The following is a 27,382-nucleotide window of genomic DNA, read 5'->3' as shown; positions in this document are numbered from 1 at the left end:
TCTTCAAATTAAGGTGTAATGGATTATACTGATGGACCAATCTCCTCATTTGTATGAAGTTCAATTCTCTCCGAATTTTAAAAAGGTGTTCGTTAATAATGTCTGTTAGGACCAGGGGAGAAGGGGTCTAGGGGTTCCCGCTCAGCCTTTGCCTGGTTTAACCGTAACAGCGTTTAATTTTAGAAACACTATGTTTTTAGCTCCCCCTTCAGTGAATCCTTGTTCACTGCTCCAATTGTAAGGGAAAGAAATCAGGCAAGTTTTCTTAGATTTAAACAAGAAAGGGGAAGTTAATTAATCTTAAATTTTAATCCGGTTAACGACTACGAATATGCGACGCGACCACACTAGCATGCATACACGATAAACACACGCAGATAGAGGCAGAAAAAGTAGAAAAGAATAAAGGGGAAAAGTTTGAGGCAATATCTGTTCGTTATTTACTGTCCTTTGAGTTCAATGTGGAGCCTTTTGTTGCCGGTAAGTCCTGCTATTCATTGGGGCCCAGTTCACATTTCAACTTGTTTTGATGTTGGAGTCCTTTCTCTCTTGAGATGTACATGTCTTCCGTGGGTCCAGTGGCATGGGAGAAAGTGAGAGAGACAGCCAGGAGAGAGGTGGCCTTGTTCCAGCTTTAGTTGCAAAACTGCCTTCTGTTCCTTTTTGTGTGGCACAATTCAAAATACCCCAGGTTGCCCAGCAGGTTAGTCATGTGACTAGCTCCTTATTTAGAACAGTCCCTGCTGAGAGGTTTGTGGATTGTATTACCTTAGCAGTCCCTGGAATGCGCTTCCTTACACCTTCAATGTTTCGTGATCAAAATCCATTTGGGTTAATTGGAGCAGGGAATAGTCCTTTGTTTCCACAAGTAGTGTCTCTTAGTATGCAAATGTCCTTCCAGCCCAGTGTCTTCAAACAAGTATTTTCTTCACTCCAACATCAGTTTAAAATTAATGTTCATATGATGAAATTAATATGCCTCATTCTTGGCAGCTGGGGGTCTGCATGGTAATGTCACTCATTCCAATTTCAACCCTGAGGCCTAAAATTTCCTTCATTGCAGTGTTAGCGCTGGAAGTGTTTGCCGACAGGGTTTCTGCTTAGTAGTGTTCCCCTGGATTAACTGGTCATTATTTCATTGCTGACTGTGGGACCTTGCTGTGCACAAATTGGTTGAAATGTTACAATAAAATGATGTAGCCACATTTGCTGCATTGAAATAGTAACTACACTTCAAAATGACAATGTAAAGAGATTTATAAAGTCCTGAGGTGCTACATAAATGCAATTTTTTTTTGCTCTGACTTCAGGGTTGGGTAGATTTCAATGTTGGCAGTGGGTACTTGATGGGTAATTTCCCCCCCCCCCCCCCATTAAGGTGGGAAGGGTGGAGTGGGGGCAGAAAAATGCCTGCAGCTCCTGCCACACCGTAGTGTGGTCTGCAAAATTGGCTGAAGAATAAAATAAATCTGTTTTCTTTCCCACCGCGCTGCAATCGATGGCAATCCCAGAAGTGGCGGTGGGCATTGTGCCTTCCAGAAATCCCATTCCCATCCACTGCTCTGAAATGGGCAGGAAAACGAGATGGAAAATCTGGGTTTGTATACTTTACGAGTCAAGTGTTATTTCAGGGGTGATCCCTATCAGTGTGGAAACCGCATTTGCAGGGAACCAAATCAACCTTGTCCAACCCACAACTGCTGCAAGCACAGTTCCCTCTGGGATCACAGCAGCAAGGAATCACCCTTTGATTTGTGGTACCAGATTATTTTTATTTGTCATTTGCTCATTGATGCAGCCATCATTTCAAAACACTAGTTTGGAGATGTACCATATGGAAATGTACAGTGCAGTTAGACTACAGGAAATTCTATTGCTCCCGTCAATGATTTTTTTCAGGACAAAACTGTCCTTTTCCAGTAATAAATTACATTACATTTGGATCATTAAATTAGCTTTTTTTTAAAAAAACTGAGCAGAAATGGCATCATATGATGAACTCAATGACTTACTCGCTGTGCGAGTTCACCAAAGCTTAAACACTCAAAATAATTCTCATCACGTCTGTGATTCCTCAGGGGAAAAGGTTGGAAGATTCATTACTTACAGAATTGATCACTAGTCACTTTAAATGTGACACCAAGAATTTCCATGTGCCATCTCTCAAGTGGCAACGTTCGCAGCCACTTCTCAACATTGTTTGAGTTTATTCAGTGAGCTGGCTTTACTCAATGGGCATTTAATTTTTATATTCATTCACAGGGTGTGGGTGCTGCTGGCAAGGCCAACATTTAATGCCCATCCCTAAGTTGCCTTGAGACTGTTGCTCGACCACAGAGGGCAGTTAAGAGTCAACTACCTTGATGTGGGACTGGAGTCACATATGAGGCAGACTGGGTAAGAATGGCAACTTTCCTTCCCTAAAGGATATTAGTGTACCAGTTAGACTTTTACAACAATTCAACAGCTTCATTGTCATTTTTACTAATGCTTCATATTTCCAAATTTTTAATAATGACATTTAAATTTTTAAACTGCCACGGTGAGATTTGAACTCACATTCTCAAGATTATTAGTCTTGGCCTCTGGATTAACTAGACCAGGAACATAAATGCTACACTACCCTATCCTTTGATTATTACAATCTGCACCCCATACAAGGCCAATGTATCGTTCCTGAGGTGCGTTGCACAAAATAGAAAACAGTACTCCAGATGACCAAGGTTCTACACAACTAAAGCATAACTTCAACAAAAGCAAAATACTGCAGAAGATAAAAATCTGAAGCGTAACTTCCTCCCCTTTGTATTCCAGCCCTCTTGATGAAAAGAGCAACATTCATTTTTTCCAACCTTATAACTGTTCAGTAGCTTTTAGTAATTTATGTATTTGGATACCCAAATCTTTTTGTTCCTCCACAGTTCCTTGTTTCTCACCAATAAGAAAATATGTACATTGGTGGAGCCTAATTCAATTAAAAATATTATATACACATTGCAATTTATTAAAAAAGGACACTAGTGATAATTCAACACTGTTGATGCCCAAGCACATGATGTTAGGTCACAGGGGCAGAAAAAGGTTAAAATGACTATTAATGTATATAAAAAGAACAGCAGAGGTTGAGCACAGAATCGCATGCTTTGACTTTCCGTACTGGAATGCAAAAGCAATGCTTGAAGAGAGAATGTGTACCTGCAAGCTTATCTTCTCCAGTATAAGAGAATCCTACATGGGACTGAGTGAGGCTTAATGAAATGGGCCCGATGACCTCAAATGTGAAAGATAAGATGCAAGGGAAAGAGAAGGGAAATTGAGCTTTTAACCATTTGCTACAATGCTCATGATCTGCCACGATTCGTTCCATTTGAAATTCCTCAGATAATGAAATAATCTGTGCCCGCATGCAGCAAGACCTGGACAACATCCAGGCTTGGGCTGATAATAGCAAGTAACATTTAAAACAAGTACCAGGCAATGACCATCTCTAAGAACAAAAAGCCAAAGCACTTCCCTTTGACATTCAACAGCATTACCATCATCGAATCTCCCACCATCAATATCCAGAGAATCACCATTGACCCAAAACTTAACTGGAGCAGCCACATAAATACTGTGGCTACAGAAGCCGGTTGGAGGCTGGGAATTCTGCAGCAAGTAACTCACTTCCTGACTCCCCAAAGCTGGTCCACCATCTATAAGGCACAAGGCAGGAGTATGATGCAATACTCTACACTTGTCTGCATGAGTGCAGCTACAACAACACTCAAGAAGCTTAATGCCATCAGGACACAGCAGCCCACTTGATTGGCATACCATCCACCACCTTAAAATTCATGCCATCCACCACTGGCACACAGTGGTATGTACCATCTACAAGATGCACTGCAGTAAATCGCCAAAGCTTCTTTGGCAGCACCTTCCAAACCTGTGATCTCCACCACCCAGAACGACAAAGGCAGCAGATGCATGGGAACACCACCACCTGCAAGTTCCCCTCTAAGTCATACATCATCCTGACTTGGAACTATATTGCCGTTTCTTCACTCTCATTGTCAAAATCCTGGAACTCCCTTCCGAGCAGCACTGTTGGAGTACTTTCACCACATGGACGGCAGCGGTTTAAGAAAGCAGCTCACCACCACCTTCTCAAGGGCAATTGGGGATGGGCAATAAATGCTGGTTTTGTCAGCAATGCCAACTTCACGAGAATGAATTAAAACAAATTCCTAGAGAACGTGCTTTGCAGTGAGAGTCTGGCACCGTAAGATTTATCTTATAATTTACGGGAATTTCTCTTTGCACTTTCACACTACAATTAAGAATAGATGAAAATAGGCAATCAAAATATTTCACATCAGAGAACATGAACTTCTGTGAGAATTCCTGCTCCTGTCCCACCATCACCCCAAGTGCCAACATGTATTTCTCTACAGAGATTACAGACTTGGCTGGGAAATCCCTCAGGGCTGCTGCCACTCCCCCATTATAACTTTGCCAGAAGTAAGGCAGAAACTTTAAGGGCACTTAAGTGGTCATTGGATAGACATATGGATGAAAATGGAATAGTGTAGGTCAGATGGTTTCACAGGTCGGCACAACATCGAGGGCCGAAGGGCCTGTACTGCGCTGTAATGTTCTAAAAAAAAACCCCTGTTTAGGGGGTTTGCTCTTGTACTTACAACAGCATTACACTGGTGGAGCAGAAGCAGCTCCGAGGGATTTCCCGGCCCAGTGACACAAGTTGATGCTTGATTCTCAGATGAGGTTATAAACTGAGACCCTGTCTGTCCTCTCAGGTGGAAATAAAAGATCCTATGCCACTACTTAGAAGAAGAGCAGGGTGTCCTGGCCAATATTTATCCCTCAATCAATATCACTAATATTTGGCCATTTATCTTATTGCTGTTTGTGGGAATTTGCTGTGTGTAAATTGGCTGCCGTGTTTCCTACGTTACAACAATTCAAAAGTACTTGAATGGGACATCCTGAGGATGTGAAAGGCGCTATATAAATGCAAGTCTTTCTTTTTCTTTATTTACCCTTCCAATTCAGGAAGGCTGATTTAGCAGGAAGCTGCAATTCAGCTTCTCTTAAGATTGCGTTAAAGGATATTTAAACCAGGACGAAGTATACTACAGGTTTATACATATATCCATTTAAAGCTTGTAGCAGACCCAAGGCCTTAAAAGTGAGACTTTACCCAGTTTAGACTTTGAAAGCGATACAGGTATAGAGTGATGTAAAGTTTTGGTATAAAGACTGCCAATGTTTCAGTCAGTGGTGTTTCTGAAATGATTCTTTGTCCCTTATAGATCCCAAGCTGTGTGGGAATCTCAGTGCTGGTTTACATTGCTGGGGGGATTCTCCACTTCACTGCCTTCATTTAACTTCAAGCACAAAACACCCACTCACATCAGAGAAAGGGAGAAACCTTGCAATTATCACCGGGTGCGCATGTAATTTCTTATTCTCTGGTTAGACTGAAGCAAACCTTTCAAAGTTAGTAATGAACAGAAATCTCTCTCGAGTCAGATTTAAGCAAAGGGAACGTCTGCCACAGGAGGGAATAATTCGAACACTGGAAGGTGCTTGTTTTTTTGCCGATTTTGTTGGGCTCACGTGAATGACTCCGCACAAGATACAAAGTTGATTTGAGTAGAGGGAAAAATTGTAGATAAATGTGTCAGACATGTGATATCTGCTTTGAAAAAAACCTGATGTTAAGAACCTACCATATCTTTAAAAAATGAACAAAAAGAGCTCAGACCGAAGCAGTGGGTGAGTCAGCATTATGTTATTAATATTTCCACAGTCACACATGGCCTGACTTGATGGCCTCTGTCCTAAGGATTTTAACTAACTGCCATTATTTTTACATCCTTGAGGAGTTTGTTGTGCGAAAAGATGTGTTTTTAATGAATGAGGGTGATTGCGTTATCATGGAAATTCTTTACATTCTCTTCACCTTTGCTTAACATTGTCCCTCAAAAACATTGACACCATGGCTTTATCAGTCACGCGAAGCGACTGGTCTGAAAATGTTAATTTCAATTGAAGAATGCAGAAACTCAAAGCCATCTCCGCAAGCATTTCTCTCATCTAATTCTCATTACGCCTTCTGAGGAGATTTTAGGCTCCACAGACCATATCTGAGGCTGATAATCTGATACACGGTTAAGATCACAGCATTTCTTGTGTATTTCTTATTAAGTTAATCAAGGAGCTTACTGAAGCAAGAGATTTAGCAAGGCCTTGCCAATTTCAAATCCTTACATTGTGGGTCAAAGCCACTGTGACCTTATTGCCCTGTCTTGCCTCAGTGGAGTTCCCCTTGAATAGCTGCATTGTGAATATGGCTATACAAAAAAAAACTGCTTTTAAAATCTGTGATTGTCTGGATTCAGGAGTACGATCATAATGTGGCAGATGAAATGGCCACAAAGCATTCACCCTTTCTTTGAAAAGCCTGAAAGTTCTCACCTCTGGATCTATACACTGCAGCCATCACAGCAACAATGGGGGTTAGGTTACCATTGTATGCGCTCGACTGATCTTCAGTCGGACAACAAGCAGATAATTAAATGCTTCACAGGGTTACATTAGTGAGCCAATGGTGGAGTACTGGGAAAGTTCATTTCCATATGGTCAGCCAAGCAAAAACAAGACTGGCATTGTCTACCGGAATAGATGGCGTAAGTAGGGCTAAAAAGATGGTCACTCATTAGATTGTCCACTGACCGATCATTAGAATTTCAGACAGCCTCTCTCACAACCTGTCACCTTCTGGGCTTGGTTCGGTTTCTGAGCTCTCTGAAAGTTTGGTCCTTAAAGGAACTGTGTCTTTTGGTAAAAACAGAACTTTAGCTGAATAGTTCGAGGAATGTTTATTATGCTGTGATTTCATTTTCTTGTCTTGTGTCCATCTTGCCAAAACCCTTTCTCTCTTTTATGAAGAGCCCAGAAAACCTTTGTTTATAACTTGCTGTACTATGGTCTTCATTAAATTGTCCTCAGTGTCATCGCCATTACACATGCCCCCTTTTCAGTAATTTACACTCAGTTGAGGCAATTTCTCCAGGTACTTTAGGCACTAAATAGACTCTTGAGATGGCCAAGATGGGGGCTTAAGCAGCAATACCAGTTTAGCACAAGATGCCATCTTGGTAAAGGAGGTGAAGCACACACTAGGAATGGCCTCCCTACTGATTGTTAAGACTCTGATTGCCAATTAACTTGGTTCCTAATGCTGAGTAAAGAAGCAGCATGCCATTTTGCTGGCTAGCACCACAATTAATGACCTCTGCTCCCATTCCTCATCAAGACAAGGTCAACTCCTAGTAAGATACCCATGGCCAAGCATTCCCTTTTTCCTGATGACTCCTACAAGGTGGAGTAGCACAGCACATTTAGGTGAAGTCCTCAAAGAGCTGTGGGAATAAATATTGCTAGGTTGTTGGTGAAGACTGAAAAAAGTGTCCCAGAAAGTCTCCCAATGTATTTCAGAGGTCCTCCTCACAGCTCCAGCAGCAATGACCAGAAAATTGTGAACTTACCTTTAAGTGGTGAGTATACCTTTAAGTAGCATTGTAATTGATATCGACGCCTTGCTCATTTCCAAATAGCTGGTCACTGTTAGGTGAGGGCATTAGTTGAAGTCCTACCAAAATGCCATGCAGCCTCTTGAATGAGCTCCAGCAGGCATTTTAAGTTGAAATAAGCTGTTTAACAAGGCTCAGAAGTTGGCGACCAGTCCGAGCCCTGGTTTCAACTCCTATACAAAAGTGGTATATTGTGCTAAACTCGGGCTAAACTGGTATTTCAGCTTAAGACCCTGACTTGGCCATTTCCTTATCTCTTAAGTGCCTGAGATTTTCAGTGAAAATCAGCTCTAGGATATCTTGCTGCAATTGTATAGAACTTTGGTGAGACCACACCTGGAGTCCTTTGCACAGTTTTGGTCTCCTTACAAAGCAAAGATATACTTGCCTGAGAGGGGGTGCAATGAAGGTTCAGTAAATTGATTCATGGTATGAGAGGATTGTCCTATGAGGGGAGATTGAGTAGAATGGGACTATATTCTCTGGACTTCAAAAGAATGAGAGGTGATCTCATTGATCTCATCCAGCTGGGTGGGACTGCTCTCACCTGGTTCTATTCTTATTTATCCAGTTGTAGCCAGAGAATCACCTGCAATGGCTTCTCTTCCTGCTCCTGCACTGTTACCTCTGGTATCCCCCAAGAATCTATCCTTGGCCTCATCCTATTTCTCATCTACATGTTGTCCCTTGGCGACATCATCCGAAAACACAGCGTTAGTTTTCACATGTACGTTGACTCGACCTCACCACCAAATGTATAAAATTCTTAGAGGCCTTGACAGAGTAGATGCTGAGAGGTTGTTTCCCTGAATGTAGAGCCCAGGGGTCATAGTTTCAGGATAAGATTTGACTATTTGGGACTGAGATAAGGTGAAATTTCTTCGCTCAGAGGGTTGTGAATCTTTGGAATTCTTTACCCCAGAGAGCTGTGCATGCTCAATCATTGAGTACATTCAAGACTAAGACTGATAGATTTTTGGGAACTAAGAGTATCAAGGAATATGATGATAGGCTGGGCAATGGAGTTGATATAGAAGATCAGCCATGATCTTACTGGGTGGTGGAGCAGGCTGGAGAGGCTGAATGGCCTACTCCTGCTCCTAATTCTTATGTTTTAATGATCTTAAAAAAAGTTGCTACTAATGGTTGGGAGCGCTATTTAAAGCCATGCTCAGCTTTCACTGATCATTTGCTGTTGGGGATCGACTCCTATAGTATGCTTGAGGAGGACTTTTGAGACACATCAGGAAACTTTCTGTGGCAAGACCACCAACACTCTATCAACATTTGTCCCAGAAATTCTCTGAGGACTTTACTTAAAGAGAGAGACTTAGTGCTGTGCCAGTGTACCTTATCGAAGATCTTGTAAGAGTCACCAGGAGAAAGGCAGTGGTTGGTCATAGGGTTTTCCTAGGGGTTCACCTTGGTCTGGAGGCGGAATGGAAGGAGAAGATGAGACCAGACAGAAAAGCACCAGCTGCTGGAGCAGCGAGGAACAGGAGGATGAGGAAACCTCTCAGCAGGTGGCCCTATCCACCCAGGGTCATCAGAGATCACACTGCCTACATCACATGACCCAAGTCCAGTGAATGAGGAGGCCATGCTTTACCAAGCGACTTGTCACAGAGAGCTGTGGAGTCTTGGAAGGAAGACTCAGAAGTTACAGCAAAACCAGGACTTCATTGCCTGTGGCAGTCAAGGTCACAGTGATAGTTAATTGTTATGCTACTGGAACTTTTGAGGCTGCCACAGGTCATATATCATAATCCCCTGAGCAGTTCTACATAAAGGTGGTCACTGACGTTCTACACATTCTGAGGAATGACTATACATTATTCCCTATTGCTAGAGATGACCAGAGGCAGCGTCAGCAGGATTGCAGGATTCACTAAGGTTCAGGGGGCCACTGACTGTACATGTGTGGCTATGCAATCCCTTCATTTGAACTTGCTGGTCATCAGGAACAGGAAGGGATTCCATTCCCTCCACATTCGTCTCAGGTGCAACTACTGGTAGTGCATCATGCAGGTGAATGCTGCTATCCAGGGAGCTGCCACCATGCATTTATAATGAGACAGTCATCCAACCCACAGATCTTTGAGCCCCAATGCAATGCACATGGCTGGTTGCTCGGTGACAACAGATACAAAAACAACAACTTATATTTATATAATGCCTTTACCGTAATAAAATGTCCCAAGGTGTTTCACAGGAGCATTATGAACCAAAATATGACACTGATCTACGTAAAGAGATATTAGTTCAGATGATCAGTCAAAAAGTTAAGTTTTAACGAGTATCTTAAAGGAGCAAAGCAAGGTAGAGAGGCAAAGAAGAGTAGAGTCCTGGAGTCATAAAATTATACAGCACAGAAACAGGCCCTTTGGCCCACTGTGTCTGTGCCAGCCATCAAGCCTATCTATTCTAATCCCATTTTCCAGCACTTGACTGGTAGCCTTGTATGCTATGGCGTTTGAAGTGCTCATCTAAAGATTTCTTAAATGTTGTGAGGGTTCCTGGCTCTACCACCCCTTCAGGCAGTGTGTTCCAGATTCCAACCACCCTCTGGGTGAAAACATTTTTCCTCAAATCCCTCAAAACCTCCTGCCCCTTACCTTAAATCTATGCCCCCTAGTTATTGACACCTCCACTAAAGGAAAAAGTTTCTTCCTATTTACCCTACAACTCATAACTTTGTATACCTCTATCAGGTTCTCCCTTTGCCTTCTCTGTTGGAAGAAAAACCACCCTAGCCTATCCAGTCTCTCTTCATAGCTGAAATGCTCCAGCCCAGGCAACATCCTGGTGAATCTCCTCTGCACCCTCTCCAGTGCAATCACATTCTTCCTATAGTGTGGCGACTAGAACTGTACACAGTACTCCAGCTGTGGCCTAACTATCATTTTATACAGCTCCATCATAACCTCCCTGCTCTTTTATTCTATGCCTCGACTAATGAAGGCAAGTATCTCCCACATGCCTTCCTAACCACCTTATCTACCTGTGCTGCTGCTGTTGGTGATCTATGGACAAGTACACCAAGGTCCTTCAGACTCTGTACTACCTAGAGTCCTACCATCCATTGTATATTCCCTTGCCTTGTCAGTCCTCCCAAAATGCATCACCTCACACTTCTCAGGATTAAATTCCATTTGCCACTGCTCCGCCCATCTTACCAGCCCATCTATATCGTCCTGTAATCTGAGGCTTTCCTCCTCACTATTTACAACACCACCAATTTTCGTGTCATCTGCGAACTTACTGATCATACCTCCTATATTCACGTCTAAATCATTAATGTACACTACAAACAGCAAGGGACCCAGCACCGATCCCTGTGGTACACCACTGGTCTCAGGCTTCCAATCGCAAGAACAACCCTCGACCATCACCCTCTGCCTCCTGCCACTAAGCCAATTTTGGATCCAATTTGCCAAATTGCCCTGGATCCCATGGGCTCTTCCCTTCTTAACCAATCTCCCATGTGGGACCTTATCAAAAGCCTTACTGAAGTCCATATGGACCACATCAACTGCTTTATCCTCACCTACACATCTAGTCACCTCGAAAACATAAATCAAGTTTGTTAAACATGATCTCCCCCTGACAAAGCCATGCTGACCATTCTTGATTAATCCATGCCTCTCCAAGTGGATACTAATCCTATCCCTCAGAATATTTTCCAATAGTTTCCCTACCACTGATGTTGGACTCACCGGCCTATAATTACCTGGTTTATCTCTGCTACCATTCTTGAATAATGGTACCACATTCGCTGTCCTCCAGTCCTCTGGCACCTCTCCTGTGGCCAGAGAGGAATTGAAAATTTGTGACAGAGCCCCTGCTATCTCCTCCCTTGCCTCACATAACAGCCTGGGATGCATCTCATCTGGGCCTGGGGATTTATCCACTTTTAAGCCCGCTAAAACAGCTAATACCTCCTCCCTTTCAATGCTAATTTGTTCGAGTATATCACAATCCCCCTCCCTGATCTCTACACCTACATCGTCCTTCTCCATAATGAACACAGATGAAGAGTAATCATTTAAAACCTCACCTACGCCCTCTGGCTCCACACACAAATTGCCACTTTGGTCCGTAATGGGCCCTACTCTTTCCCTGGTTATCCTCTTGCCCTTAATATACTTAGAAAATGCCTTGGGATTTTCCTTTATCTTGTTTTTACATGTCTCCTCTTCGCTCTCCTAATTACTTTTTGAAGTACCCCCCTATACTTGCTATACTCCTCCAGGGCCTCTGCTGTTTTCAGCGCTTTGAATCTGCCATAAGCTTCCTTTTTTTACCTTATCCATTCCTCTATATCCCTTGACATCCAGGGTTCCCTGTACTTGTTGGTCCTACCCTTCCCCTTTATGGGAACATGTTGGCTCTGAACTCTCACGATTTCCTCTTTGAGTGACTCCCACTGGTCTGATGTAGATTTTCCTACAAGTAGCTGTTCCAAGTCCACTTTGGCCAGATCCTGTTTTGTCATATTGAAATTGGCCTTCCCCCAATTCAGTACCTTTATTTCCGGTCCATCTTGTCCTTTTCCATAACTACCTTAAATCTTACAGAGTTATGGTCACTATCCCCGAAATGCACCCCCACTGACACTTCTACCACTTGTCCAGCTTCATTCCCTAGGATTAGGTCCAGTACCGCCCCTTCTCTTGTAGGACTTTCTACGTGCTGGCTCAAAAAGCTCTCCTGTATGCACTTTAAGAATTTCACCCCCTTTAAGCCTTTTGCACTAGACTATCTCAGTTAATATTGGGGAAGTTGAAATGCTCTACTATTATTACCCTATTATTTTTACACCTCTCAGAGATTTGCCTACATATCTGCTGCTCTATCTCTCCCTGACTATTTGGAGGTGTGTAGTAAACTCCCAGCCAAGTGATTGCCCTCTTTTTGTTTTTAAGTTCTACCCATATGGCCTCAATTGAGGAATCATCTAAGATATCATCCCCCCCTTACTGCAGTAATTGACTCCTTGATCAATAGTGCAATGCCACCTCCTCCTCTTTTACACCCCCCCCCCCACCAACCCCCCCCCCTTCATGCCTGAAGATTCTATATCCTGGAATATTGAGCTGCCAGTCCTGCCCTTCCCTCAATCATTTCTCTGTGACAGCAATAGTAACATATTCCCATGTGTTAATCAACGCCCTCAATTCATCTTCCTTACTTGTAACACTCCTTGTGTTTAAATAGATGCAATCCGCAAGGTTATGCTGCAGCTCTATAAGGCCCTGGTTCGACCACACTTGGAATATTGTGTTCAGTTCTGGTCGCCTCATTATAGGAAGGATGTGGAAGCTTTAGAGAGGGTGCAGAGGAGATTTACCAGGATGCTGCCTGGACTGGAGGGCATGTCCTACGAAGAAAGATTGAGGGAGCTAGGGCTTTTCTCATTGGAGCGAAGAATGATGAGAGGTGACTTGATAGAGGGGTACAAGATGATGAGAGGCATAGATAGAGTGGATAGCCAGAGACTTTTTCCCAGGGTGGAAAGGGCTATCACCAGGGGGCATAATTTTAAGGTGATTGGAGGAAGGTTTCGGGGAGATGTCAGAAGTAGCTTCTTTACACAGAGAGTGGTGGGTGCGTGGATTGCGCTGCCAGCGGTGGTAGTAGAAGCAGATACATTAGGGGCATTTAAGCGACTCTTGGATAGGTACATGGATGATAGTAGAATGAAGGGTAGTTAGTTAGTTTGATCTTAGAGTAGGTTAAAGGTTGGGCACAACATCGTGGGCCGAAGGGCCTGTACTGTGCTGTATTGTTCTATGTTCTATATTTGCTGTGCCTTCCAGACTGACTTAATTTCTCTTCTATATTTGGCTGTGCATCACCCCCTACTGTACCTCCACTCTGTATCCCATCGCCCGGCCAAATTATTTTAAACCCCCCTCCCCAACAGCACTATCAAACCTCCCAGCAAGGATGTTGGTCCCATTCTGGTTCAGGTGCAACCTGTCCAACTTGTACAGGTCCCACCTTCGGCAAAAACAGACCCAGTGATCCAGGAAACTGTAGTGAGGGAATTCCAGAGCTTGGGGCCTCGGCAGCTGAAGGTACTGCCACCAATGGCTGAACAAACAAAATCGGGGATGCTCGAGAGTCCAGAGTTAGATGAATACAGATATATCGGAGGGCTGTGAGGCTGGAAGAGATAGTGGAGATAGTGAGGGCTGAGGCCATTGAAGGGTTTGAAAACAAGAATGAGAATTTTAAAACAAAGACATTTCTTAACCGGGAGCCAATGTAAATCAGCAAGCTTAGGGGTGATAGGAGAATGGGACATGATGTGAGTTAGGACATGGCCAGCAGAGTTTTGGGTGACCTCAAGTTTACAGAGAGTAGAATGTGAGAGATCAACCAGGAGTGCATTGGAATAGGTTCAGCCCCTCGAGCCTGCTCTGCCATTTGACAAGATCATGGCTGATCTGATTGTGGGCTCAACTCATTTTCCTGACTGCCCCCCCATAACCCTTGACTCCCCTGTCAATCAAAAATCTACTTAACTCAGCCTTGAATATATTCAATGACCCAGTCTCCATGGTTCTCTGGGGAATAGAATTGCACAGACTAACGGCCCACTGAGAAAAAAAAAATTCTCCTCATCTCAGTCTTAAATAGGAGACCCCTAATTTTTAAACTCTGTTCCTCTAGTTCTAGACTCTTCCACAAGGTTAAACATCCACCATGTCAAGTCCCCTTAGGATCTTATATGTTTCAATATGATCACCTCTCATTCTTGTAAACTCCATTGGGTATAGGCCAACCTGCTCAACCTTTCCTCATGAGAAAACCCCTTCATCCCAAGAATCAGTCCAGTGAACCTTCTCTGAGCTGCTTCTGTCTCCCTCCTATCTTGAATAGAGACGTTACATTTGCAGTTTTCCAATCCCCTGGGATCTTTCCAGAATCTAGGGAATTTTGGAAGATCACAACCAATGCATCTACTATTCCTGCAGTCACTTCTTTTAAGGCCCTAGGATGCAGGCCATCAGGTCCAGGGGACTTGTCAGCCTTTAATTCTAGTAGTTTTCCCTGTACCTTTTCCCAAGTGATTGTGATTGTTTTAAGTTCCTCCCTCCCCTTATCTCTGGATCACCAAGTATTCTTGGGATGTTTTTTGTGTCTTCTACAGTGAAGACAGATGCAAAATACCTGTTCAACGCTTCTGCCATTTCCTTGTTCCCCATTATTAATTCTCCAGTCTCAACCTCTAAGGGACAAACACTCACTTCAGTCGCTCTTTTCCTTTTTAAATATTTGTAGAGACTCTTACATTTTTTTTTATATTTCTAGCTAGCTTTCTCTCATACTCTAATTCCTCCCTCCTTATTATATTTCATTATTTATTTTCCCTCCCTTTTGCAATCTGTTAGTGCCTGTCATGTGGGTGCCTTTGCTTGGTTTCCTACTCCTATGCAGCTCTACCCCAGTGGCTGCAGCATATCTGGTGAAAGTTGCTGACTTTCAGTGGGGGAGATTGCAGATGGCCTTGGAGGATGTCCTCGAGAAACTCTGGGTCAAAAAAGGCCTGGCTTCAGACTGCACCACCTTGGCATGGGCTGCAACAGTCTGGGCTGGCAGGCAACAGCCGGGGCATTGGGGGAGTGAGAGTAGTGGGAACATGAGTATGATCATCCGAAAAGCAGGCCATAGGCACTCACACAGCAATAACTTATATTTATGTAGTGCTTTTAACATTATAAAATGTCCCAAGGCACTACACAGGGCAATATAAAAAAAAATGACACAGAGCCATAAAAGGAGATATTAGGGCAGATGACCAAAAACTTGATCAAAAATGTAGGTTATAAGGAGCATCTTAAAGGACGAAAGCAAGGTAGTGAGGAGGAGATGTGTAGGTAGGGAATTCCGGAGCTTAGGGCCTTGGCGGCTGAAGGCACAACCACCAATGGTGAAGCAATTAAAATCGGGAAAGCTCAAGAGGTTAGAATTAGAGGAACGCAGATATCTTGGAGGGTTGTGGGGTTGGAGGAGATTACAGAGAGAGGGAGGGACAAGGCCAAGGACGGATTTGAAAACAAGGATGAGAATTTTAAAATCGTGGTGTTACTTTGCCGGGAGCCAATGTTGATCAAAAAGCACAGGGGCGATAGGTAAACGGGACTTGGTGCGAGTAAGGACATGGGCAGCAGAGTTTTGGATGGTGTCCTGTTTACGCTGGCCTGGTGTGCGTGAGAACAGTCAAGTCTAAAGGTAACAAAGGCATTGATGAAGGTTTCAGCAGCAGATGAGCTGAGGCAGGGTGAAGTTGACAATGTTATGGTGTGGAAATAGGCGGTCTTAGTGATCATGTGGTTGGAAGCTTATCTCAGTTCAAATATGACATTAAGGTTGCGAGCATCATGGTTCAGTGTCAGACAGAAGACTAGATGGTAACAAGCTGAGATTTCATGACCTCAGTCTGAGCTTCCACTGCAGCAATCAGACATTGGGTGGCTTCAGCTTTGCTGCACTGGAAACTGACACATTAGCCATCAGACGCTGCATCATGGTTGGGTTAGCTAGTATTCCCAAGGAGTTTGCCGCCACTTCCACGCTGGAAAGGGCTCCAAGCTCTGCATAAATCCCTGTGCCAAGTTGGAGAGAGACTCCTCCATGCTGTTTAATAGTGACAGCAGGCTTTTGGGCAGGCCTGCTGTTTCTACATTTCATTGTGCATGCCCATCAGCCTTTTTCTGTACGCCGTCCTATCGACGTTCTCTTCCGTGTCCTCTGCAGCAGTGCTCGTGTGCGGCCTTGTCCTCCTGGGAGCTGGCATCTGCACTATCCCTTCCCGCTGCCCTGCCTGCAGCTCACTCGTGACTCACCACATGCTGATCCTGCCTCTATGCTACCCTCTAAAGTTTGGATTTTGCCAGTATCTGAGCAGGTGGCTGCAAGTCTGAGATCGATTGATGGTGTTTCCTCTTCATTGGTCTCTTGTTCCTCTTGCATTTCAGGTTCCCGTACTCTTCACCAGGGCACAGTTCTCGGGTACCTGGATTGATAAAGGCAGAAGGGTAGATTTGGGCTGAGGGAAGTGGGAGGTGCATGGTGACACTATCTGGAACTTGTAAATCACAAGGGATTGCAGGATGAGCGTAACTGGGATGTGAAAAGGTGGATTAGGTAGGAACATACTGTCATCCTCGATGGCTTAGGCAATGCCGCTGGCCACGGCCTCAGTTGTGGCTGCACCAAAGATGGCAAGCACCGTCCCCTCCATGGGGATGAGGGATTAGCTGTGCCTTCCCCTGCTGTTTAGTTGCTGCTGCCTCCAATTATGGGCCACCTTGTGCCACAATAGAAATGGAACTCTGTTAGTGAGCATGGTGCAATGTGTTTAGATGATGTGCCTGCCACAGTTGAATCGTTGACAGTATGTGCAAGCTGTGAGATGTGAGTGTGAGGCTTGCAACAGTGCTAAGTGTGTGAGGGTGAGGTGAAGCTATGAGTGTTAGGTATGAGTTTTGATTGATAGAGATTGTTGGTGGGTGAGTGAAGGGAATTGTTCACGGTGAATGGAGCAGTGTGTGAGGATAGTAGTTCATTTGTATGACTAGCTCATGTGAAGATATGTTTCATTGGTGTGAGATCATTGAGCTTTTTGCAACACTACATCCAGCTCCTCGGAGCTAGACTGCTGGTGTTGACCACAACAGCTACCTGCTTCCACTACCTTTGTAATGTCTACCTGGTGGGCTCCAGGTCCCCTGAGGGAAGAGGACCTTTCTCCTCCTGTTCATCTCTTGCACCAAGGCCTCCAGTGCTGTATCGGAGATTCTAGGGGCACCCTCGACCAAATGCACCATTCCCACTCCTCTTCCCGTTCAAAGTCTCTTCTTGAACCAGTTCCAGCAGCTGCTGCAACCAGAATGCATCTTCCCTTTAACTGGTGCAGGCTACTTTAAGCAGTGCATGAACCTAAGCCCCATGCTGAGCCGTGCAGCCACTCAACACTTAGCTCTAGGTTGCATGTCACTATTATTTAAATTAGTAAGCAGCATGAGGTTTGCAGGCTGCCTGCAACACTATGACTGGGTACAGGGTAATCACGCATCGCAATCAATGTGCCCAATAACAGGCCGAATACAATTCTTCCCCCACAAAGGTTTTATCAAATAATGAAATCATTAGTCTTGTTTTTAATCGCTACTATTTGAATGCAGGCCTGGTACAGATCATTACAAAATGTTTGAACAGAAATAAACGCTCCTTTTATTCCAGTTATCTGTGCATCCAGTTACACGTATGCACGTTTCCCCTCTTCCTGCTGTTTATTGCACTATTAAATAAATTTGTACATGTTTTCTGTGGATGTCACACTGATGGATGATGCGGATGCTGAATCTGTTCAACCAGACCAGGCACTGATTATTTCTCATTCATCAGCCATCTTTGTTGTCAAATCATTGATCAAGGCTATTAAGCAGATTTCACTCAGTTTCGGGATTTCTCCTGCGAGATATGGAGCAAGAACTTTGAAAAGTTATTATATCGAACTTCAGAGATTCTTGTGATTTACTCATAGCATTCTTGTAAGAATCAAAGTAAAACAATGTGGTATTTTGGGAATGTGCAGGGCATTAATCAGATTTTTCTAAGACCTCACTGCAGTTCTGTGATTTTAGGCGAAATTCACTGATTCCACGCTGCTTGTGAAACATGAGCTGGAGAATCAATGCTACAATATTGTAACCCTGTCTCTGACTCACACTCCCACTGAACACAGCCCCTTTCTGGGAGTGCATTTAGATTAGATTAGATTAGATTAGAGATACAGCACTGAAACAGGCCCTTCGGCCCACCGAGTCTGTGCCGAACATCAACCACCCATTTATACTAATCCTACGCTAATCCCATATTCCTACCAAACATCCCCACCTGTCCCTATATTTCCCTACCACCTACCTATACTAGTGACAATTTATAATGGCCAATTTACCTATCAACCTGCAAGTCTTTTGGCTTGTGGGAGGAAACCGGAGCACCCGGAGAAAACCCACGCAGACACAGGGAGAACTTGCAAACTCCACACAGGCAGTACCCGGAATCGAACCCGGGTCCCTGGAGCTGTGAGGCTGCGGTGCTAACCACTGCGCCACTGTGCCGCCCTATTTAGCTGACCTTGCCCCTATATTATGTTATTGCAAATCTAACCATTTAATTTTGGTTCATTGATTTTGCCCTATTTGTGTCCTATGTACCACCCACTGTAAATGACAGAGGAACAAGATAAGGCCATCAGGCCCCCACTGAGCCTATTCCACCATTCAACCAGATCATGGCTGATCTGTACCACAACTCCATTAACTTTTGATCCATATCTCTCAACCATTACCAAGATCATGAAATGAAACGGATTATCTAGTCAATATCACATTGCTGTTTGTGGGGCAATTCTGTGTGCAAATTGGCTGCTGTTTTTCCCTTCATTATACCAGTGACTACACTTCAAAAGTTCTTGGTTGGCTGTAAAGCACTTTGGCACATCCTGAGGTGATGAAATTCAAGTCTTTCTCTTCATGTATAAAAATAAATGGAACAAATAAGCCCCAATAAAGACAGGTTAGCTGAAATCTTAACAGGTAACAGTTCACTAGTTTTTACGGAGTCTGGAGCTGTGGAACTAGTGGGTGGTAGGGTGGTTGAAGCTTGAGATTGCAGCACATTCCCCTTTAATTTGGATCTAAGGTTCTTCAGCTTTGGAGTTTCTGATTCTTGTTATCTCACAGGGTTACTGCTGTCGATTGGAAAATCATATCCGCAGTCCCTCTAACCAATTACAGCCATTTATTTTCAACCAAATATCATCGATGGAAATTCACACAAGATTCACGACCATTGTCATCATAAAAAGAAAATGTATAGAAACCTGTGGATAATAAGCAATTTGAGGCCTGGAATCATCATATTGAGTTATGGGATGTGATTTCTGATTATTTTTTATTTAGGTTGACGGGTGCTGTTAACACAGTTAGGCAGTGACAGAAACTGAATCCAGACAGATATACCGAAAATTTCAACCTAAACATTTACTACATTAATGTAGCAGCTTCAATAAATTCATTCGATGTAACTCATCATGGAGTGTTAAAATCGGTCCAAGGTACTGAATATTCCATACTCCATACTCCATATCGCGTTCAGCAATTTCAGATCATGACCTCTGTCCCCATTTTTTTCGTCCGGTAACGGTTGGTGATGATTCTGTTATTCACATTTACACCTCCTCTAGACCCATCTTTTTTTCCAAAAATACATTTTATTCATAAAATTTGTAAAAAGTACATTACAGAACAATTCAAATGTGACATTGCATAAAGTACAATACAGTTCAATTGCTTTCAATACAGTATATAGCATTCTGAAGTGCCTCATTATATTTACAATTACAGGTCATATTTACAATTTATATATACATTTAATTTCAAAGATTTTCTGGTGCATATAAGCCCAGGGGTTTATACAAGCGTTCCAGCCCCTCAGTTGTACTGTGGCAGGAGGGCCTTAGACTGGGGCCTTTCCCCATAGAGCCTGTGTGGCAACTGCCCCAAGCTTTAGTGCGTCCCTCAGAACGTATTCCTGGACATTGGAATGTGCCAGTCTGCAACACTTTGTCGTAGACAGCTCCTTGCACTGGAAGACCAACAAGTTTCAGGCAGACCAAAGGGTGTCTCTCATCGAGGTAGTCCTTCAGCAGCAGTTGCTGTTTGTCTCGGCATCCCTGGGTACAGCCCATAGAGCACAGATTCCTGCAGTACGGAGCTGCTCGGGATGAACCTAAACAATAGCTACTGCATCTCTTTCCAGACCTTCCGTGCAAAGGCACATTCCAGGAGGAGGTGGGTGATGGGCTCTTCTCCATTACAGCTGCCTCAAGGACAACATGAGGTAGTGCTGAGATTCCTGGGTTGGGATTTTATCCAGGCGTTGGGGGTCTCGATGTCTGGCATAGGCGATGCCAAGAACCGCGTCATCTCTTCTGTGGGAGACCCTCTGAATCAAGTTCCAATTGGGCACTTAAGTGGACAGTGGCAGGACTTCCACGGGATCAAGGACCCTGCCCTCTGAGAGCTGCCAGCCGGAGGCGGTGACTGCTGCTGGTAGAGCACCCACCAAGGCCCAGGAGGTGAGCTGGACCCAGGCCACAGGTAGGTCAGGGTGGGAGGAGTCTCGCATGGTGGGGGTCATGGGGGAGCGAGTTGAAGGGGAGTTGGCAGCAAGGGCAGCAGGCCACCCCCTTCCTGAAGGCAGGTCCCTCGTTCAGGCACTAAGTGCCTTTTAACAAGGAACACCCCCGCCGCACCACCCCCCCCCCCACCCCCCTGCCCCCCGGAGTCAGCAAGCAGTCCGCAGTTTTCCTGCCGTGCTTCCTATGCAGTGATGTGGCTGCACACTGCACAGCTAATTTCAGCGGCAGTGGAATGGAGCCATTAATTGAGCATTAATTGCCTAATTAAGGGCATCGTTTGGTGGCCAGGCGGGAAGGCTGGCTTTCCGTGCGCCCCTCGCCCCCCGCCCCAAGACTTAATTTCGATGGAGGCCGTTTGGAGGTGTGGCTTCCCCCCCATCCCCGCCACCATCCCAGCCAATTAAATGCTCTCCCTGCCTCCAAACCCACTTCAGGGGAGAGCATAAACTTCCCCCCTGGTGTGCATGAAGGATCTGACATAGAGAGTCCTTCTCATCACCAGCCAAGCTACGCCTCCCTGCTTTTTTGAAAGTTCTGGCGATGAGGTATTCTGCCAAATGTCTTTGACAGTCTGCTCATGAAATCATCTGACAGAATTCACCATCTCCTTATTCAGCAGGGCCTCGAGTACGTTAGGTGCAGACCTGATGGACTTGCAGTCAATGCTGTTTTTCTGCACAGACTATTCCACTAGGGACAGATGGTACAGCACAGACCAACTGAATGAAATGTTCTGCAGCAACGTGGTCAGATGTATCCTTTGCATCACCGGGGTCAGAAGAACCTCAGCATGTGCTGACACTTGGTATTTGCGTACCGAGGGTTTACGCACAGCTTGATGCAGCTGCACAGAAAGGTGGCTGTAGTGTTCAATGGTTTGATTTTATTAGTCTGTCCACTGATCAGTGTTCATTGTGCTTGATTGCTTAAGCCCAGAATTGTTGAAACTGAAACTAAAAGAAAGGCTGGAAGGTTCTGGTAAACACAACACATTGTACTGAAATCTTGTAAGTGCTGAGATATTTTAAAGTACGGTAAATAAACCTGTTGTTGACTTGGAACTAGTATCATATCTGCATTGTTCTGAGATAAATCAGATATATAAAAATATCTAGCAAACTGCCAAAAATATAACAGTGGCTTCAAGATGAGGGCAATACTGGGCACATTTTTTTCCCCATCTATCCAGTGATTTGTCTTTCACTATCGCGATTTTGTCATTTAATCTCTCCTGCTTCTCACAAATCAAAGACCCTTTTGTTCTTTGCTCCCCTCCCTATTTTTCCTGCCTCTGCACTTGCTTAAAACCTGTTGCATTTCCAGTTCTGATGGAAGGTCATTGACCTGAAATATTAACTCTGTTTCTGTTTCCACAGATGCTGTGAGACCTACAGAGTTTTTCCATTATTTTCTGTTTTTATTCCAGATTTCCAGTATTTCACCTTTGTTTGACTGAACACTTTCTTCCTATTTCTCACATGAGGCAGCCCATCTCTTCTATTGCATTCACATCCAGCCAATCATGCTCTGCATTTGCTTTCATAACAAAGTTCCTATTTACATGGACAGGTCACTAGCCAAAATCACAATTCCCAAACAGAAGAACTGTCAGGCGAGTCAATCCATGAGTGCCCTGCTGGATGTGAGCCCAGTATTCAGAGGCTGGAACTCTGGTCTTTTGTTCACTAAGGCTTTGATGGTGAGAGCCAGTCTGGTTGAATCAAACACGAGAATCTGACTGGATATTAGCTGGAGCTCTGGTCTTCACTCCCCCTGGACTGTCTAAATAGAAATGTTTCAAGAGAAAACCAGTGCAGCAGCAGCATGTATTGACATTGTACCCTCATCCAGGCATTAAAACCTCACTACAAAATTCCCTTATATGCACATATACAGTGGCAGAGCCAACAGGCATGGTCTAGTCACCTCGCGGTCAGCCATTGTGGCTTTGGAGACTCGCCTCCATTACTCTCACAGGAACCAGTGTCACCCATCTTAGTCCCCAGGCTCAGCCTGCAGGTCTGTGCAGTTCTCAGCTCAGCCTCGGGCCATGAGTAACTCATCAATTCCCAACTCAGTCCCCTTCCTGCCAAGTCGGGCAAATACTGAATTTGGCCCCACCCCCACTACTGCACTGTGGTCTCCAGCTGGACTCTTGCTTCAAGAACCTAGAGTGAGATTTGAACCTGCCATCTTTTGATTCAGAGATAAGAGTACTACCCACTGAGCCAGTGCCGACACTAGAGTGAATGGGAAATTACAGACACATTTCGCATGATTAGCTGTGCATTCATTTTATGGGACTGGAGACTGTGGGGGTCATGCCCATAATTTTTCAATATGCCATTGGAGGATGCTCACCTGTAAGATTAGTTCTGCACACAGTAAATGGAAGATTCTGTGTTGGATATCAGTATTACTGTTTTATAATCTGGAACTACAAGGGGAGAATCTCCACTTTGTAACTCCCAACACTAAACTCTTCCCATTATCACATAACAAAACTGTACATCCCCAGCCTGTGAGGTCATGGGGAGGGGGAAGTGGGTAGAGTTGGGTGAGGAGAGCTGCTTTAGTATTGCCAAATCTGAATGGACGTATTTGGGCATATTGGGCGAGGTTTCATTACATGACCTCCTGTCGCTAACAACCCCACCTCATACCCACGCGCTAGTGATCACAAGACATGTCCATCCTCGCGCCACCCAACCTTCCCACGCCAAACAGACTCTCTATTACCTGATTAGATGATGCTTGGCTGTCAGTCAAACAGCCTTTTTAGCCCATGTCTAATATTTTTCCAACTAATAAATATTCAAAGGAAATTGAAAACAAAATTACACACAATTTTTTAAATCTCCCTATGAGTTTTCTCTTGGGTTTCTCACAGCTGTGTCCAGGAGACTAAGCTTTAATCTAACAGCCTGTTCTCAGCACCAGTCGTGTTGAAATGGAAACTTTCCTCTATTCTGGCTTCAAGAGTGTTCCTTTCAATAAAATACCTTTTGCTTGTGTGTTAGAATCCAACAGAACCACATCGTCCTGTAATGTGATGCTAGCGCAGCATCCTAAATGATCAATGAGAGACTCAAACTGCAATGGCCAACCTCAACAGGAGTCAAACACCAATAGAACAAAACACAATATTATCTTTCATTCATTATCCAATTCTACCACATGTTGGGTTTGAGGTGAGTAGCATAGATGCATTTAAAGGGATGCTAGGGTGAGTGCATGAGGGAAAAGGGATTAGAAGGATAGGCTGACAGGGTGAGATGAAGTAAGATGGCTGGAGGCTTGTGTTGAGCATGGACCCTTTGGGCTGAATGGCCTGTTTCTGTGCTGTAAATTCTATGTGATTCAGCTTCAGGCATCTCAAATTCTGGTATTGGAAGCATCGAGCTGTTTGAAAAGTGTTCTCATTCCCATCCCTAGATCAAGTCCAAACACCTTCAACACGACAGCTTTTAGCAGCATCAAAATTGGTTAAAGTCCAACTCGACCAATGGCTGTAAACTAACTGAAATCTTCAGTAATAACCTGGTGATCATTTACTGGTGAAAGGCATTCCTCACTTACAAAGCTTTTTTTTTCCGGAAGGAAACCCCCACAATGCAGCACCTTGGCAGATCTCCCATTCATCTCCCATGGGAGAGAAGGAGCTTGCAATCATCTTGTCAGGTGGTATTGTTTCATTAACAAAGGACTTCTTAAGAGATAGGATTCTTAGTTTTTCCTCTTCGTCCGGTCATTGTTTTCCTGCAGATGTGGGTTAATAACCTTGCACTGTAAGGGGATTTAGCAAAGCAGGTTGAAGTAAATAAAAAGGCATTGCACTGAAAAGCCATTGACAGAGAATTTCGGGTGATATTGTTGTAGGAGCAGTAACCCACATTTTACAATGTAAACTAGACTAGAAATTTAGGCTCATTCACGCTGTGTGCACAATTGCAGGGTGAAAGCTCGCTTTTGTTTTGCGTATGGAATGTCATGGTGATTTATTACATATTCAGACCACCTTTGCACTTTTAGCAAAACTGTTTATTTCTTCAGGAGCAAAAAGGACTTGGTGTCATTTTACCACAAGTGCGGATGCACTTAAGGATTTATGATTAAAAGGAACAGTATATCTTCGAGATAATGAAACCACTTCAAAATACAACTGACTGGTACAAACAGACCATGTGTTTGAAAGCCATGGACACAGGCAGCAGCCGATAGGGCAGTTTCAAAATATTACGGGTGCTAAGCCAGGATATTCCAGATCGAGCTTGACCCAACAGTGCTCTTGATCCTGGTCCCAGAGGCAGATTCTCGAGAACTTCCTTCATCTGTTGGTGTGTGGTTTGTGAGAGATGTTAAGGTCACGCCTGAAGCCACCGTCTTCCTGTTTTGCCCACGTGCCTTAGCACTCGCACAATAGGGCAGCCAGTCTGACTGTGGCTGCGATCTGTGATTAGTTGGGATTGTAGGGGCCTTGCTAAAGCACTCAAGGTGGGGCAAAACCTCACTTGATTGTGGCCTGAAAATGTTGGTGTACACCGGAGAATGGTGCTATTCTGCCCTGTCGGGTCTGTCGGTGAGTCCGAAAAGTGAAGAAACTTTGGATCCCAATGGAGTAAAGGAACCATCACCTCCCTCATATGCTCAGAAAGCTGATTGATGCAGCACAGATCCTCCATGCTGGCCAGAGGAATCTGTGGGGGGTGTGGGGTGGGGGGGGGGGGGGTGCGGGGGGCATGGGCTAAACCATCAACCCACATGGTAACTGGCAGTGCTGTGCCAGGTGACGGATGTGGTTTGCAAGTCCTGACTGAGTGGGTGGCAGAGCTTTGTCACTGCTTCCCAGCTCAATCTGAATCTCCAAAGATGCTGTAATTCCTTTGCTCCATCATTGGTGGCCATGCCTTCAGCTGCCTAGGTCCTAAGCTCTGGAATTCCCTCCCTAAACCTCCCAAACTCTCTCACCTCCTTTAAGACGCTGCCTAAAACCTACCTCTTTGACTAAGTGTTTGGTCATTTGTCCTAATCTCTCCTTATGTGGCTCGGCATCCATTTCAGTCTGATTACGCTCATTATGAAGTGTGTTGGGACGTTTTTCCTATGTTAAAGGTGTTATATAAATGCAAGTTTTTGTTGGTGCATCTCTGGCATTCACAGGTAGCTCTGCCTGGGTTGGTGTCACCCAAGGTAGTAGTATGGGTCGGGGGGGAAGGGGTTAAGTTTTTACTTGGATGTAGGCTGAAACTGGCTGTTGTGGATGAACTATCTGGTTTCCTTTCCACTGTCTTTGACAGAAAAGCGGTTCAGACAGGTATATAATGGGTAGCTCATCCACTGACACCCAAAGTGAAAGGTATCCCCTGGATGCCGAACGTGTCAGCTGACATCAGGGCTGCCCTATTCTGCTCCTATTGGTCCTCCCATTCTTAAACACAGTGCTGATCCCAATCTCCATGCTGAAGATTCAGGAAGTTGCAGTAATTTCTGACTAATCACTGATCAGTGAGCAATGAGTCAAAACACTCACAGGCAGTGCTTCAATCCTTCTTTCAAATAGTTTACCCAGAAAATCACTGTCCATCACACTCAAATAATGTAACTGTAATGCCCCAAACTGCTTACTCTCCTCTTATCTCTCCCAGTTCTACCAAAGGTGCTACACATGAATAGTAATTACATTATGAAATTAACGAATGCTGTAGATATAATGAAATACAGTAGCTCACCATATTGGAAAACAAATTGAACCCATCACTGAGGTTTGGCTTTCTAATCAATGCAATTGTAGGTGGATGTGTATGTACGTGCTAAAGAGACCGTAAAAGTTGAAATGCAAATTTTGCACCGAAATAAATTCTTGAAGGGCATGCAGTGCAGATTCACCAGAATGATAGAAGCATACAGCACAAGAGCAGGCCATTCAGTCCATCATGCCTGTGCCAGCTCTTTGAAAGAGCTATCCAATTAGTCCCACTCCCCTGCTCTTTCCCCATAGCCCTGTAAATGTTTCCCCTTCAGGTATTTATCCAATTCCCCTTTTGAAAGTTACATTGACTCTATTTCCATTTCCCTTTTTGTCAGTGCATTCCAGATCACATCAACTCTCTGCACAAAAACAAATCTCCACCTAAAGGCCATGAATGCTGGAGGTCAATTGAAAATTTGAATACTGAGATCAATGACTTTTTGTTAGGATATCAAGGGGTAGGGCAAATGGAACTGAGATACCGAATAGCTGTGATCGAATTGAATGGTGTAACTGGCTCGAAGCGCCTAATCCTGTTCCCGTGTTCTGAACTGTTGAAAGAAATGTACATAAAGACTGATTTCCCTAATGTGCACGCTTGGCACTGACAATAAATATTGAGGAATGTGCCTGCAATTTCCCTATATGCATTCCCAGTGGGTGAGAAGAAATTTAAAGTTCAATGTTAGCTTGACTCAGTGGATTCCACTCTTGCCTTTGAGTCAGCAGGTTGTGGCTCCCTAGCTGACACTCCGAGTGCAGTACTGAGGGAGTGCTGCACTGTCAGTGGTGCCACCTTTCAGATGAGAT

The 27,382-nt window shown here is 44.2% G+C and overlaps 1 long non-coding RNA gene across 1 annotated transcript in view; it reads left to right on the top strand.

The window, feature by feature from the left end:
• Positions 1-5,514: 5,514 nt before the first annotated feature.
• LOC137352304 (uncharacterized) overlaps positions 5,515-27,382 on the top strand; it is a 110,235-nt gene continuing 88,367 nt past the window's right edge. The window contains exon 1 of the long non-coding RNA XR_010969671.1: positions 5,515-5,588. This is a non-coding gene — a long non-coding RNA (uncharacterized lncRNA). The remainder of the gene's footprint in view (positions 5,589-27,382) is intronic.

This window comes from Heterodontus francisci, chromosome 38 (assembly GCF_036365525.1).
Source record: "Heterodontus francisci isolate sHetFra1 chromosome 38, sHetFra1.hap1, whole genome shotgun sequence".
In the NCBI taxonomy this organism is placed as follows: domain Eukaryota; kingdom Metazoa; phylum Chordata; class Chondrichthyes; order Heterodontiformes; family Heterodontidae; genus Heterodontus; species Heterodontus francisci.
Note: the sequence above shows the minus strand (reverse complement) of the source record. Positions and strands in the feature narration are given on the sequence as shown.